Genomic DNA, 14553 nt, shown 5'->3' on the forward strand with positions numbered 1-14553 from the left:
AAAAATGCATGAATAAAATAATGGTTTTATAAAATGTGACCCACATATAGCTTGAAAAAGACCGTAACTCAAATGGTCTCTGCAGTTACAATCCAGGGACCTGTTATAGTGAATAGTAACAAGTGCAAACTGCTGCCATCCATAAGCCATTTTCCCGAAAACCTCTTTGGGTTGAGAGGAGAGGAGTGAGAAGGTCAATAAAGGAGCAGTTTATTGTTTGTCCTCCTGCTAGTCTTATTATATAGTGGTTTAGTAAAGAAACTGCTTGAGAAGTTGAGTAATGTCTCCATGGAGCTGTTTTTCTGGAATTGTAATTGAATGTGACTCAGTGAAAACTTTTTTAGCATAGGAGGTGACACAGTGGCAGTATCAATACTACCAGGCAAAAGAGGGAAGGCAGAGGAAAGGCTGTTTTTATTGCCAAGAGTTTGTTCCCTAAATTCAGTTTTATATTAAGGAATGTAACCTTTTGTGTTGTTTTAGTAAAACATTAGGGCTCAGATTCAACTTTTCACACGCATTAAATATAATAGGCAATTTAGCATCTAGTAGAATAATCAGTGCTTAAATAACTCTTATTAAAGGTAAAAATACTGGTGAAATTGTAAAACAGTTTTTATTGTTCAAAGTGATTTGTTAAGAATTTTTGATAAGTCAAGTCAGACTAGTTTAAAAAGCACATTTTCATAGACATGAGAATCATCACTGTGCTCATTGATAGGTCCCTGAACAAAAATACGTTAGTATGATGGTACTTTATGTGTTTGTTTTGCTCTTTAGACCTAACCTAGGCAAAATTGTGACATTTTTGAAGTTTGCCTTCTGCCTTTCAAGCTGCTTTTTCCTCTGTGCTATTTCTCTCAGGGTAGATTAACCTTCTTCCCCATTTCAGAGACTCTCTTAACCGATGTGTTGCCCCTTCTACAAAAGGGCAGGTTGGGTAAAATTGGTATTTTATCATTCACTGGTGAATTTTATTTTAAATCTAACATAAAATGCTCAAGTGTGAGGTCAGCCAGGCTTCTGATTTTAAGCTTTTTATCTGTAATTACAGAATGAAGAACTTTTTTACTTGCTGCAGGATTTTCAGCTTCAGCAAGCAGGTGAGGAGAGATTTTTCTTATGGTGTTAGTGTTCTTAAATCATGCCTGCTTTGGTAAAGCCTGGTGTGAAGGAAATCTAATTTAGTCTTCTACCCCCAACCCCCCACCAATCTCTCTTGGTGTGGTGGGTACTAGAAGGTAAGTAGCAGGCTTCCCTTCCTTCTTGGAAGAACATACTTGATTCATACCCAGGAAAAGCCTGGGCCTCTTCATTTCTGGCTTTTACTGTATCTGAAGGTTTTTTCCTTGTGCTGATTTTGGAACAAAAGTTACCTTTTTTAATCCCTGTCCCTATCCTACATTTAATCTTGCCTTTTCAGTCCCTTTTCCCACTCCTATCTCCCTAATGAAAATTCCCACAGAGACCTTTTGTACTGACTGAAACAATATTTGGTGGTCTTTAATTCGTATCACCCCACACCTCCCAAGCTATTTTTACTTTTTGTTAGAAGATTCTAATGAAGTGAGCTTGAGCCAGGGAGAATGGAGACTGAGGCTGCAGTGAGCTGTGATTGCAGCACTCCAGCTTGGACAACATAGTGAGACCCTGTCTCAGACAAACATACCCAAAAAACAGTGCCCCAGTTATCTACTTTCTCTAAAGTTAAAGCAAGTTAATGCAAGCAGGGAAAAATAAAGGTAAATGCCTGTATTAGCAGTACTAATACTGCTAGTAGTAATACTACTAGGATAGTGTTAGCAGTATTAATACTGCAGTGTAGTACTACTAATACAGTCATTTACATTTATTTTTCACTCATGAGACTGGTGCACACAAAAACAAATTTATGAGAAGAGCAACAGCTTATGCTCAATTTTGCCCAGAATGTAATTTAAAGACTTAGTCTACAGAGTGGATTCTTGAAACCATTGATAGTGCAAGTATTTTATGCTTTGACACTTTGTCCACCCACGTTTTTACAAAGTCTTCCTGGAAAACTCAGCAATTGATTCAGAATCCCTGCTTGCATTATACATTCTTTATTAGCTTCTGAGATCAAGTACTGATTTTCTTTCACACTTTATTCCTTTGCTCACCAGTCCTGCTTTTACTTGAATGTGATTTAGTTTAGGGGCTTCAGTTCATTCATTCTATTTTAGATCTCTATTTTTGGTTTTCTTCTTAAAGATCCCCCTAGCCAATGTGTAGAAATACAACTTCAGCTAGTATGATACTAGCTGAAGGGCTGTAATATTTGAAGTTTTTTTGACTAGTTCACAGACTTTAAAAAAGTAGATAACGGGGCATTTTTTGTTGTTCTTGTGTTTGTTTTGTTTTTTGTTTGAGACAGGATCTCACTCTGTTGACCAGGCTGGAGTGCAGTGCAGTCACAGCTCACTGCAGCCTTGGTCTCCATCTCCCTGGCTTAAGCGATCCTCCCACTTCAGCCTCCCAGTAAGCTGGGACTACAGGCATGTGCCACCACACCCGGCTGGTTTTCTGTTTGTTCGTTTTTTGTTGTTGTTTTTGAGACAGAGTCTCGCTCTGTCACCCAGGCTGGAGTGCAGTGGGGTGATCTCGGCTCACTGCAACCTCCGCCTCCTGGGTTCAAGCAATTCTCCTGTCTCAGCCGCCCGAGTAGCTTGGATTACAGGTGCCCACCATCATGCCTGGCTAATTTTTGTATTTTTAGCAGAGATGGGGTTTCACGATGTTGGCCAGTTTGGTCTCGAACTCCTGACCTCAGGTGATCCACCCGCCTTTGCCTCCCAAAGTGCTGGGATTACAGGCATGAGCCACTGTGCCTGGCCCCCATTTGTTTGTTTTTTAACTAGTGGCTAGGTCTGGCTGTGTTGCCCAGGCTGCTGTGGATCTCCTTAGCTCAAGCAATCCTACCCCCACTCACCTCCCAACATGGTATGATCACAGGCAAGAGCAGGCCCTGGGGTATTGTTAAACTGTTTCATTACTTTTAATGATGGGGACCTAGAAACGTTGTTTCATTCTGGAGTTTGTAAAACTAGAAGTAAAACTTATCTTTCACTTTCCCTTCCTCTGCTGTCTCCTTCGCTCCCCTGTAAAGTTAGCATTTTGGAGGCGCTGCTTTGCCAGTCAATTTCTCATTTAAGCGTGACAGCAACTGTGTAAGTTGACATTTTTATCTCCATTTTACAGATGGTCAAACTGAAGCTTGAAAAGAAACTAAAGCTTGGAAAGTGAATAAGAGACTATGTCATAATTTCTCTTTTAACATCTGTAGAAGATTAATTTTTTAATCTGTTGATAATCAACTGAATATCTATGTGATATTTAAAAAATTGAATTCCTAATTGGCAATGAGAGCTTGATTTTTATGGAGAATTATTTAACTGCCACACTTGACTAGTTTTCAGAGTAGAATGATATCAGAAGTCAAAAAGTTTTATAAATACGTTTACAGCTGTAACTCTGCTTTCTAAATTCATTTGGCTGTAATTAATAAGTTTAAAATTTCACATATTCATCTAATAAGCATTTTCTCTTGGCACTGTGGAAAAAAAATTTGGTATGTTTGAAAACTTAGCTTGTAAATTGTTAGATTGTATTCTTTCAGGCATAGCAATATTAAAAATATTTAATGACATTTTATAGTTTTGAAACTTTGAAATTTTTTGTTGTTCCAATTTTTTGAATGTTTAGGCCCAACGTTACTTTTATTTTGTTTTGTTTTGAGACAGGGCCTTACTCTGGCACCCAGACTGGAATGCAGTGGCACGATGATCTCTGCTCACTGCGGCTTCTGCCTCCTGGGTTCAAGCTTCAAGCGATTCTCGTGCCTCAGCCTCCCGAGTAGCTGGGATTACAGGCGGGCGCCACTATGCCTGGCTAATTGTATTTTTGGTAGAGACGGGGTTTTAACATGTTGGCCAGGCCAGCCTCAAACTCCTGACCTCAGATGATCTGCCCACCTTGGCCTCCTAAACTGCTGAGATTACAGGCATGAGCCACCATGCCCGGCCCAGCATTACTTTTATTACCACATAGATGAGATTTCATTTCTCAGAGGTAGTGGTGTTTATCTAGTACTGAAATACGAATCTCATTTCAGAGGCTGTGTCTGCAGTGTAGCTCTGATAACTATAAATGTAAAGTAGGATTTTTCTTGATTTTAAGCCAGCAGGTGACTGGGATTTGACTCATGGGTGATTGGCCTGTGCTATAACCTACTAACGTTACTGACAGAAACTACTATTTTGCTGAAACATTAGGAAGCCACTCTCAAGTCATAGACTTAGTAGCATTATTGTTTTTGGCCATCTTTCAAAAATGTTTGATTGTACCACATTTAATTCTGTTTGAATTTTTTTCTGAAATAATTCATTTATTTGCCATTGGGGTAGCAGCTCTTTAACATTGTTTTTTTTTTGTTTTTTTGAGATGAAGTCTCGCCCTGTCGCCCAGGCTGGAGTGCTGTAGTGCAATCTCTGCTCGCTGCAACCTCTGCCTCTTGGGTTGAAACGATTCTCGTGCCTTAACCTCATAAGTAGTTGTGATTACAGGCACACACCACCACGCCCAGCTTATTTTTGTATTTTTAGTGGAGACAGGGTTTTCCCATGTTTGCCAGGCTCGTCTTGAACTCCTGACCTCAAATGATCCTCCCACCTCGGCCTCCCAAAGTGCTGGGATTACAGGCATGAGCCACTATACCCAGACTTTAACTTTGTAATTCTGTGTTTAGTCTCTAAAAAGCAAAGGTGCAACCAAGGAGCCCACTTTAAATTAGCTTAAAAAGTTAAGAGTAGAAACAAAGTTCATTTGACAATCTAATAACTATGGACCATAGAAAAGTTGACCCTGGGAGGATATACAGGTTCCGTGCCCCCCACAAATGTATAAAGGGAAAAGAAATGTAATAATTTTGATGTATTTTTTACATTCTCAGTATTTAATAGTCTGCTGTTGCTGTGGTAACCAGCACACTTAACACACTTGTAACTTGGCCTTTGTTCCCTGTCTTGGAGAATGGTTCCACCCTTCACCTAGACCCTAAGTATGAAACTTGGGAGCCATCCTAGTCTGCCCTTTGCTCCCAATTGATCACTAAGTCCTATCAGTTTTATTTATTTAAATTCTCCCAGATATGCCCCTTCTCTTTTTTTAATTTCTTCTTTCTTTTTTTATTTATTTTCTTTTTTTTAAATTATACTTTAAGTTCTAGGGTACATGTGCACAACATGCAGGTTTGTTACATAGGTATACATGTGCCATGTTGATTTGCTGCACCCATTAACTCGTCATTTACATTAGGTAGTTCTCATAATGCTATTCCTCCCCCCTCCCCCACCCCACGACAGGCCCCGGTGTGTGATGTTCCCCTTCCTGTGTCCAAATGTTCTCACTGTTCAGTTCCCACCTGTGAGTGAGAACATGTGGTGTTTGGTTTTCTGTCCTTGTAATAGTTTGCTGAGAATGATGGTTTCAGGCTTCATCCCCGTCCCTACAAAGGACATGAACTCATCCTTTTTTATGGCTGCATAGTATTCCATGGTGTATAATGTGCCACATTTTCTTAATCCAGTCTATCATTGATGAACATTTGGGTTGGTTCCAAGTCTTTGCTATTGTGAATAGTGCTGCAATACACATACGTGTGCATGTGTCTTTATAGCAGCATGATTTGTAATCCTTTGGGTATATACCCAGTAATGTGATGGCTGGGTCAAATGGTATTTCTAGTTCTAGATCCTTGAGGAATCGCCACACTGTCTTCCACAATGGTTGAACTAGTTTACAGTCCCACCAGCAGTGTAAAAGTGTTCCTGTTTCTTCATATCCTCTCCAGCACCTGTTGTTTCCTGACTTTTTAATGATCGCCATTCTAACTGGTGTGAGATGAAATCTCATTGTGGTTTTGATTTGCATTTCTCTGATGGCCAGTGATGATGAGCATTTTTTCATGTGTCTTTTGGCTGCATAAATGTCTTCTTTTGAGAAGTGTCTGTTCATATCCTTTGCCCAGTTTTTGATGGGGTTGTTTGTTTTTTTCTTGTAAATTTGTTTGAGTTCTTTGTAGATTCTGGATATTAGCCCTTTGTCAGATGAGTAGATTGCAAAAATTTTCTCCCATTCTGTAGGTTGCCTGTTCACTCTGATGGTAGTTTCTTTTGCTGTGTAGAAGCTCTTTAGTTTAATTAGATCCTGTTTGTCAATTTTGGCTCTTGTTGCCATTGCTTTTGGTGTTTTAGACATGAAGTCCTTGCCCATGCCTATGTCCTGAATGGTATTGCCTAGGTTTTCTTCTAGGGTTTTTATGGTTTTAGGTCTAATGTTTAAGTCTTTAATCCATCTTGAATTAATTTTTGTATAAGGCTTAAGGAAGGGATCCAGTTTCAGCTTTCTACATATGGCTATCCAGTTTTCCCAACACCATTTATTAAATAGGGAATCCTTTCCCCATTGCTTATTTTTGTCAGGTTTGTCAAAGATCAGGTGATTGTAGATGTGTGCTATTATTTCTGGGGGCTCTGTTCTGTTCCATTGGTCTGTATCTCTGTTTTGGTACCAGTACCATGCTGTTTTGGTTACTGTAGCCTTGTAGTATAGTTTGAAGTCAGGTAGCGTGATGCCTCCAGCTTTGTTTTTTTTGCTTAGGATTGACTTGGCAATGCGGGTTCTTTTTTGGTTCCATATGAGCTTTAAAGTAGTTTTTTCCAATTCTGTGAAGAAAGTCATTGGTAGCTTGATGGGGATGGCATTGAATCTGTAAATTACCTTGGGCAGTATGGCCATTTTCATGATATTGATTCTTCCTACCCATGAGCATGGAATGTTCTTCCATTTGTTTGTTTCCTCTTTTATTTCATTGAGCAGTGGTTTGTAGTTCTCCTTGAAGAGGTCCTTCACATCCCTTGTAAGTTGGATTCCTAGGTATTCTCTTTGAAGCAATTGTGAATGGGAGTTCACTCATGATTTGGCTGTTTGTCTGTTATTGGTATATAAGAATGCTTGTGATTTTTGCACATTGATTTTGTATCCTGAGACTTTGCTGAAGTTGCTTATCAGCTTAAGGAGATTTTGGGCTGAGACAATGGGGTTTTCTAAATATACAATCATGTCATCTGCAAACAGGGACAATATGACTTGCTCTTTTCCTAATTGAATACCCTTTATTTCCTTCTCCCGCCTAATTGCCCTGGCCAGAACTTCCAACACTATGTTGAATAGGAGTGGTGAGAGAGGGCATCCCTGTCTTGTGCCAGTTTTCAAAGGGAATGCTTCCAGTTTTTGCCCATTCAGTATGATATTGGCTGTGGGTTTGTCATAAATAGCTCTGATTATTTTGAGGTACGTCCCTTCAATACCTAATTTATTGAGAGTTTATAGCATGAAGGGCTGTTGAATTTTGTCAAAGGCCTTTTCTGCATCTATTGAGATAATCGTGTGGTTTTTGTCTTTGGTTCTGTTTATATGCTGGATTACGTTTATTGATTTGCATATGTTGAACCAGCCTTGCATCCCAGGGATGAAGCCCACTTGATCATGGTGGATAAGCTTTTTGATGTGCTGCTGGATTCGGTTTGCCAGTATTTTACTGAGGATGTTTGCATCGATGTACATCAGGGATATTGGTCTAAAATTCTCTTTTTTTGTTGCGTCTCTGCCAGGCTTTGGTATCAGGATGATGCTGGCCTCATAAAAGGAGTTAAAGAGGATTCCTTCTTTTTCTATTGATTGGAATAGCTTCAGAAGGAATGGTACCAGCTCCTCCTTGTACCTCTGGTAGAATTCGGCTGTGAATCCATCTGGTCCTGGACTTTTTTTTGGTTGGTAAGTTATTAATTATTGCCTCAATTTCAGAGCCTGTTATTGGTCTATTCAGAGATTCCACTTCTTCCTGGTTTAGTCTTGGGAGGGTGTATGTGTCCAGGAATTTATCCATTTCTTCTAGATTTTCTAGTTTATTTGTGTAGAGGTGTTTATAGTATTCTCTGATGGTAGTTTGTATTTCTGTGGGATTGGTGGTGATATCCTCTTTATCATTTTTTATTGCATCTATTTGATTCTTCTCTCTTTTCTTCTTTATTAGTCTTGCTAGTGGTCTATCAATTTTGTTGATCTTTTAAAAAAAAAAAATCAGCTCCTGGATTCATTGATTTTTTTGAAGGGTTTTTTGTGTCTCTATCTCCTTCAGTTCTGCTTTGATCTTAGTTATTTCTTGCCTTCTGCTAGCTTTTGAATTTGTTTGCTCTTGCTTCTCTAGTTCTTTTAATTGTGATGTTAGAGTGTCAATTTTAGATCTTCCCTGCTTTCTCTTTTGGGCATTTAGTGCTATAAATTTCGCTCTACACACGGCTTTGAATGTGTCCCAGAGATTCTGGTATGTTGTGTCTTTGTTCTCATTGGTTTCAAATAACATCTTTATTTCTGCCTTCATTTCATTATGTACCTAGTAGTCATTCAGGAGCAGGTTGTTCAGTTTCCATGTAGTTGTTCGGTTTTGAGTGAGTTTCTTAATCCTGAATTCTAATTTGATTGCACTGTGGTCTGAGAGATAGTTTGTTGTAATTTCTGTTCTTTTACATTTGCTGAGAAGTGCTTTACTTGTAACTATGTGGTCAGTTTTGGAGTAAATGCGATGCGGTGCTGAGAAGAGTGTATATTCTGTTGATCTGAGGTGGAGAGTTCTGTAGATGTCTATTAGGTCCTCTTGGTGCAGAGCTGAGTTTAATTCCTGGATATCCTTGTTAACTTTCTGTCTTGTTGATCTAATGTTGACAGTAGAGTGCTAAAGTCTCCCATTATTATTGTGTGGTAGTCTTAAGTCTCTTTGTAGGTGTCTAAGGACTTGCTTTATGAATCTGGGTGCTCCTGTATTGGGTGCATTTATATTTAGGATAATTAGCTCTTCTTGTTGAGTTGATCCCTTTACCATTATGTAATGGCCGCCTTTGTCTGTTTTGATGTTTCATCAGAGACTAGGATTGCAACCCTTGCCTTTTTTTGTTTTCCATTTGCTTGGTAGCTCTTCCTCCATCCCTTTATTTTGAGCCTATGTGTGTCTCTGCACGTGAGATGGGTCTCCTGAATACAGCACACTAATGGGTCTTGACTCTTTATCCAATTTGCCAGTCTGTGTCTTTTAATTGGGGCATTTAGCCCATTTACATTTAAGGTTAATATTGTTATGTGTGAATTTGATCCTGTCATTATGATGTTAGCTGGTTATTTTGCTTGTTAGTTGATGCAGTTTCTTCCTAGCATCTATGGTCTTTACAGTCTGGCATATTATTGCAGTGGCTGGTACCGGTTGTTCCTTTCCATGTTTAATGCTTCCTTCAGGAGCTCTTGTAGGGCAGGCCTGGTGGTGACCAAATCTCTCAGTATTTGCTTGTCTGTAAAGGATTTTATTTCTCCTTCACTTATGAAGCTTAGTTTGGCTGGATATGAAATTCTGGGTTGAAAATCCTTTTCTTTAGGAATGTTGAATATTGGCCCCCGTTCTCTTCTGGCTTGTAGAGTTTCTGCCAAGAGATCTGCTGTTAGTCTGATGGGCTTCGATCTGCCCATTTTTAGTATGCCTCCTGTCTTAAGTGTCACTACCCCACCCACTTACACACACACACACACACACACACACACACCATTCTCCTTATAAGTTACCATTTTTGGGGTGCTTACTCCATGTGCCCTCATCATTTCTCACGGGGTTAACAGTCAACCTACCTAGTTGCATGTAGTCAATGTCAGTGCTTTATCAGTCCACCAAAATTCAGCCCTCAGATTGTGTCTTTTCTTCCTAAAATGCAAATTTGATCATGGCATTTTACTGCCTAAAATCCCTCAGTGGTTTTCCACTGTGTTCCAGGTGAAATCCAAACTCACTGGCATGGTTTAACAGTGATTTTCAATCTGAGGATCTACCTGTGGGTCATGAAATTGGTTTAGTAGGCTATGACCAGCATTATACATTTTTATTAAAGTAAAATAAATAGGTTGCAGTGGTACCCAGCTGTAGTGCCAGTGACTCAGGAGGCTGAGGCAGGAGGATTGCTTGAGCCCAGTGTGCTAGGATCGCACCTGGGAATAGCCACTGCACTCCAGTCTGGGCAACATAGTGAGACCGAGTCTGAAAAAATAAAAAAGAGTAAAATAGAATAGCAATATCATCACGTGTCATACGTAGTAAGGGTAAATATCACTTCCTTAAACTTTTTTAGTTATTCATATATGTCTGTGCGTACTAGTAATGTTATAAAATTTATTAGAGTTGGTTGTGGTCAAAAGGATGAACATCTTACCCCATTCTATATGCAGTGATTCTTGTTATTTCAGTTTACTCAGATTTTCTCTGCCTGCTTTTATGCCTTTGCTTATTCTGTTGTCTTGGTCTGAAGAGTCTGCCTTCTTCATCTAGCTACCTCACAGGGTTTGTTGTCTTCAGGAATCTTTTCCTGATGGCTATTTACCATAAGAAATACATTTTTGTAACACAACCTATGAACCAGTATCCTTACCATATGAGATAACAGTTTTGTCCCCTTGCTCTCTGTCTTAACTTGTCTTACTGGTCTTGTCTGTTTGCTAGTCTGCCTCCATTGAAGATAGAGCCTCTCTTATTCATCTATACCCTGTGTTAAAGCATAGTATGTATAGTGTATAGTAGTTAAGTGTTGATTGAATTAATAAAATAGTGAATTAGTATATGTTATATACAGTACTTTACAGTATGTTTTTTTAAGCTTGAATTGTAGAAACTGACTTATGTTTGACTCTCTTAATGGTTTCATTACAGGAGGATTAACTTTCTTAAAGCATTTTAAATTAAAACTTCCATTTTAAGCTGTTTATGAACTGTGATTAGATTCTTCTACCAGAATCTATCGTTATTTTGTGATTTGTGGTCAAGGAAGTGTGTGATGAAGTCCAAATACTGGACATATAATGCTTATTTGATTTTATGGGAAGTGGGTGATTTTAAAAGACTCTCAGATATAATTGTAATCAAATGCAAATTCTGAGGGGATGGGTGGGATATGAAAGCACAGAATCAAATGGAGTTGAATTTCTTTTTTGTTATTTCTAAATTTAAGACGTTTGTAATTGGCATTTCCACAGTTAGAATATTTAGTTGCTTATCGTTTTTTTCTTTGTGAGAAATCATTGTTTGTTAAACCATGAGTAGGTTCTCATGGAGAACTGTTATTGAAGAGAGATCCATTTGGTGGGATATAATTTAAAAAAATGAATCAAAAGAAAATCTCTAAATGCAGATGCCAGAAAAATTACAGCACATCTCAGTGAATTTGCAAGTGGTAAGTTTGCTTTTGATTTTACATGGTGATATATTTTGGATTTATGGGCCATAGTATCCTTGGAGTCTTATGCTTAGATGCACTTGTCAGTTAGCAAATGTAGTTACTTTATGTTTATTTAAAAGTTTTTATACTAAATTTTAACCAAACCTGTTTTCTTAAATAAGACTTTTTCTATAGAGAAAAATAATCTGTAAATAATATGAGTTTCAGAAACATCTTTCTGAATCGTAAGTCTTATATGGCTTTACAGCGAATCCTTCTGTACTTCATTTTAAAAAATATTAATTTTAAAAGCATTTACTATAAGGATAATATATAGTGACAAAGAGGCCTAAATTAAACAGTTAGTTTGTAAGTTTAGTGTCTCTTAGGTTATCTTTATTTTTAAGTTAATTGAAAAGAATTTAGAAGTACATGGTTGTTGATAAACTTAGAAGAACACATAAATATTTGAAAGCCTTCCTTTTCACTACTCCTCTCTCTTTCAGCCCATTGAGAACAGTTTGGCTGGTCTGTTTTCTTGCAGTCTTTTCTTCCTGCACTTGCGCAGAAATTATTTATGCACATACCTGCATATTTTTTCTAACAAAAATGTTATATAAACTGTTCTATAAGTTGCTTCCCCAACACTTAATTTTGAAAAATTTCAAACAGAAGCGTTAGAAGAATTTTGTTTAACATCTGAATACCTATGACTTAGATTCTTACCTAACATTTTAACAAATTTCAGCACATACTCATCTGTCTTTCTGTCCACTATGTTATTAATATGGGGGATTCATTTCAAAGTAAATTGCAGATGTCAGTGTGCTTCCTCTCTACACAATTCAGTATACATATTGCTAACTAGATCTCAGTATTGGTTTACAGTTTCTTAAAGGTAAATTTACGTACCATGACATGCAACAATCTTAAGTGTACATATGCTGAGTTTTGATAAATTCATCTTTGTAACTCAGACTCCATTATCAATAGAAACATGCTTGTTAGCACCACAGAGAGTTCCCTCATGCCTCTTCCTGGTCTGTCTCTATCCGTCTCTTTCCAGAAAAACCGGTTACGGTCTGTTCCCTCTCCACTCCTAATGGATTTTGCCTATATCACTTGCTTTATTCACTCAGCAGTATGTTGTGGGTAGTTATATGCAGATCTAAATCTGCCTTCTTTTCTGCCTTAAAAAAAATTGCAATAGCTTGGAAATAGTCTACACTATGGGTGTATTAGAATTTATTTGATCATTACCTTTTCTCTACATGGAGATTTAGATTGTGCCATATTTTTGTGATTACAGAAAGTGCTGTATCCTTGTACATCCTTGTCTGTATATATACAGTCTCAGGAGTACTTTTTAGGTAATACTAAAAATAAAACTGCTGTGTAAAAGAGTTTTACCTTTTGATACATACTGCCAAATTGCCCTCCCAGGGTGATTGTATCAGCTTACATGCCCACCAGTAATGTATGAGAGTGTCCTTTTTTTTCTGTGCCCTCTTAACATTGGATATCATCTTTCTAAAAGTTTTTCAATACAATAGATGAAAAATGTACCTTGTTAATTCCTAATCAGTAATGATTAGCCGTTGGATTTTTTTCCCTTTGTGAATTGCTTCTTTATATATTTATGTTGTATGCCTCTTGTCGGTCATGTGTTGCAGTATTTTTTCCAGGAATGCTTTGTCTTTTAACTTTGCTTTTCATGTGTTTTGGGCTTCAGATGTGTTAATTTTTATGTGGTTAGACATGGTTGATGGGTCTTCATTGTGAAGGCCTTCCTTATTCCAAGAATATAAAACCACTTGCTATTCTAATAGTTTTCCTTTTAATGAAATTTAGAAGAAAAAGATAAATCATTGTGAACTGAAGTGCCAGGAAAAATTTCAAATGGAGAGTGAGATTCAAATTGGCCTTGAAGTCTGAGTTGAATTTAGATGAGTAAGCAGAATGGTAGGCACATTTCAGACAGGAGGCATGGATGGAATATCGTCGAACAGTGGTAACAGGACCACTTAGGCTGAGGTGAAGAATCACGTAAAACTGTAAGCATAGACATACGTGTTCGGATAGATTTCTTGGTAATTATTTTGGCTAATCTTTATGCTTTTCTAAAATCTACATCTTGATGTTATAGTTTTCTGTCATTTTCATGGTGACTTGAATATTCTTCTTGAGGAGAATATATGGTGAAATACAGTTGCCTGAAAAGGCAAAAAATAGTGGTATTCCTTTGGAGTAAGTTGAACATTATAAATATTTACTCAGTCTGGTTTATTAGAGTTAAATTATAATTGTTTTTAAAGTTTGTGCTGTAGTAATTTACATCATTTAGTCACTGTAGTCAACTATAGTTACCAGATAGCAATCTTAAAAAATGTTGAAGTACCAGTATATCCACTAGTTACTTAATCAGAGTTTTGAGTTAAGAGCTCACCATTTAATATACAAATTAGTATGTCAGAATCTCCAGCTAATGAAAGTATTTTATGAATGCTGTCCTTAAGACCGAGTAACAGCATTGTGTTCAGTTTGGTTGTTGCTCAGAATGTGTAATAGTTTCTCTTCAGCCATAAGCCACGCCTGGTAGATATTAATTGAGTGGAGAGATCTTGCACCTCTTCCAGTTATGCATTTGTGGTTTGTCATCTGATTTGGAGCACTTGGAAGATCACTGTTTTGTGTTCTACGACCCAATTGAGAGGATTATGTGGAGCTAAGTTTTACCAATCAGGTATTTAAAAAAATATATTCAACATCTTATTTGTTTGTTGTTTTATTTTTCTATCCTGTGCTCACTTTTCCTTAGGGACGCTTGCTCTTTTAGAGAGTGTCATCTATGTATGTTTACATCCAGGAAAAATGGACATATTTTAAACTATACTTTTCAGTATGTAATTTTTTGTTGCTGTGAGAGATCTCTTCCAGTGATGAAGAAAAATTTGTTCTCTAGTAGAGGAGAATAAAAATAGAGTTCAAAAATTAATATTTGATAATTTTGCCAGTCGTTTTGCTGGCTCATGTACTTTTCTGCTTCAAATGTTAATAAATTTAAGCTACTCTCATATATACTTAGTGAAATTCATGTTCTGTTTTTAGTCCTGAATAGAACTGAAAAATTAAAGAAAGAAAGGTACATAAAATTAATAATATTGAACATGTTGAGAGAGCACTTGTCATTTCTTTTAGCACTTGATAATTGGCAAGACTAAAAAATTAA

The 14553-nt window shown here is 37.4% G+C and overlaps 1 protein-coding gene across 13 annotated transcripts in view; it reads left to right on the forward strand.

Moving 5' to 3' along the window:
* The window catches only part of ZDHHC21 (zinc finger DHHC-type palmitoyltransferase 21), a 142120-nt gene that overhangs the window by 2295 nt on the left and 125272 nt on the right, over window positions 1-14553 (forward strand). For 7 of the 13 annotated variants that reach the window (XR_001338455.5, XM_063594016.1, XM_055092125.2 and 4 more), the window contains exons 2-3: window positions 1055-1103; window positions 11210-11339. The gene's annotated coding sequence lies outside the window, so the exon portion shown is untranslated. Of the gene's footprint in view, window positions 1-1054; window positions 1104-3127; window positions 3189-7691; window positions 7855-11209; window positions 11340-13892; window positions 14068-14553 lie in introns of all 13 variants that reach the window. The other 6 variants (XR_010109065.1, XM_034967188.3, XM_014346118.5 and 3 more) reach the window with 4 other exon arrangements.

Source organism: Pan paniscus, chromosome 11 (genome assembly GCF_029289425.2).
Source record: "Pan paniscus chromosome 11, NHGRI_mPanPan1-v2.0_pri, whole genome shotgun sequence".
Taxonomy (NCBI): domain Eukaryota; kingdom Metazoa; phylum Chordata; class Mammalia; order Primates; family Hominidae; genus Pan; species Pan paniscus.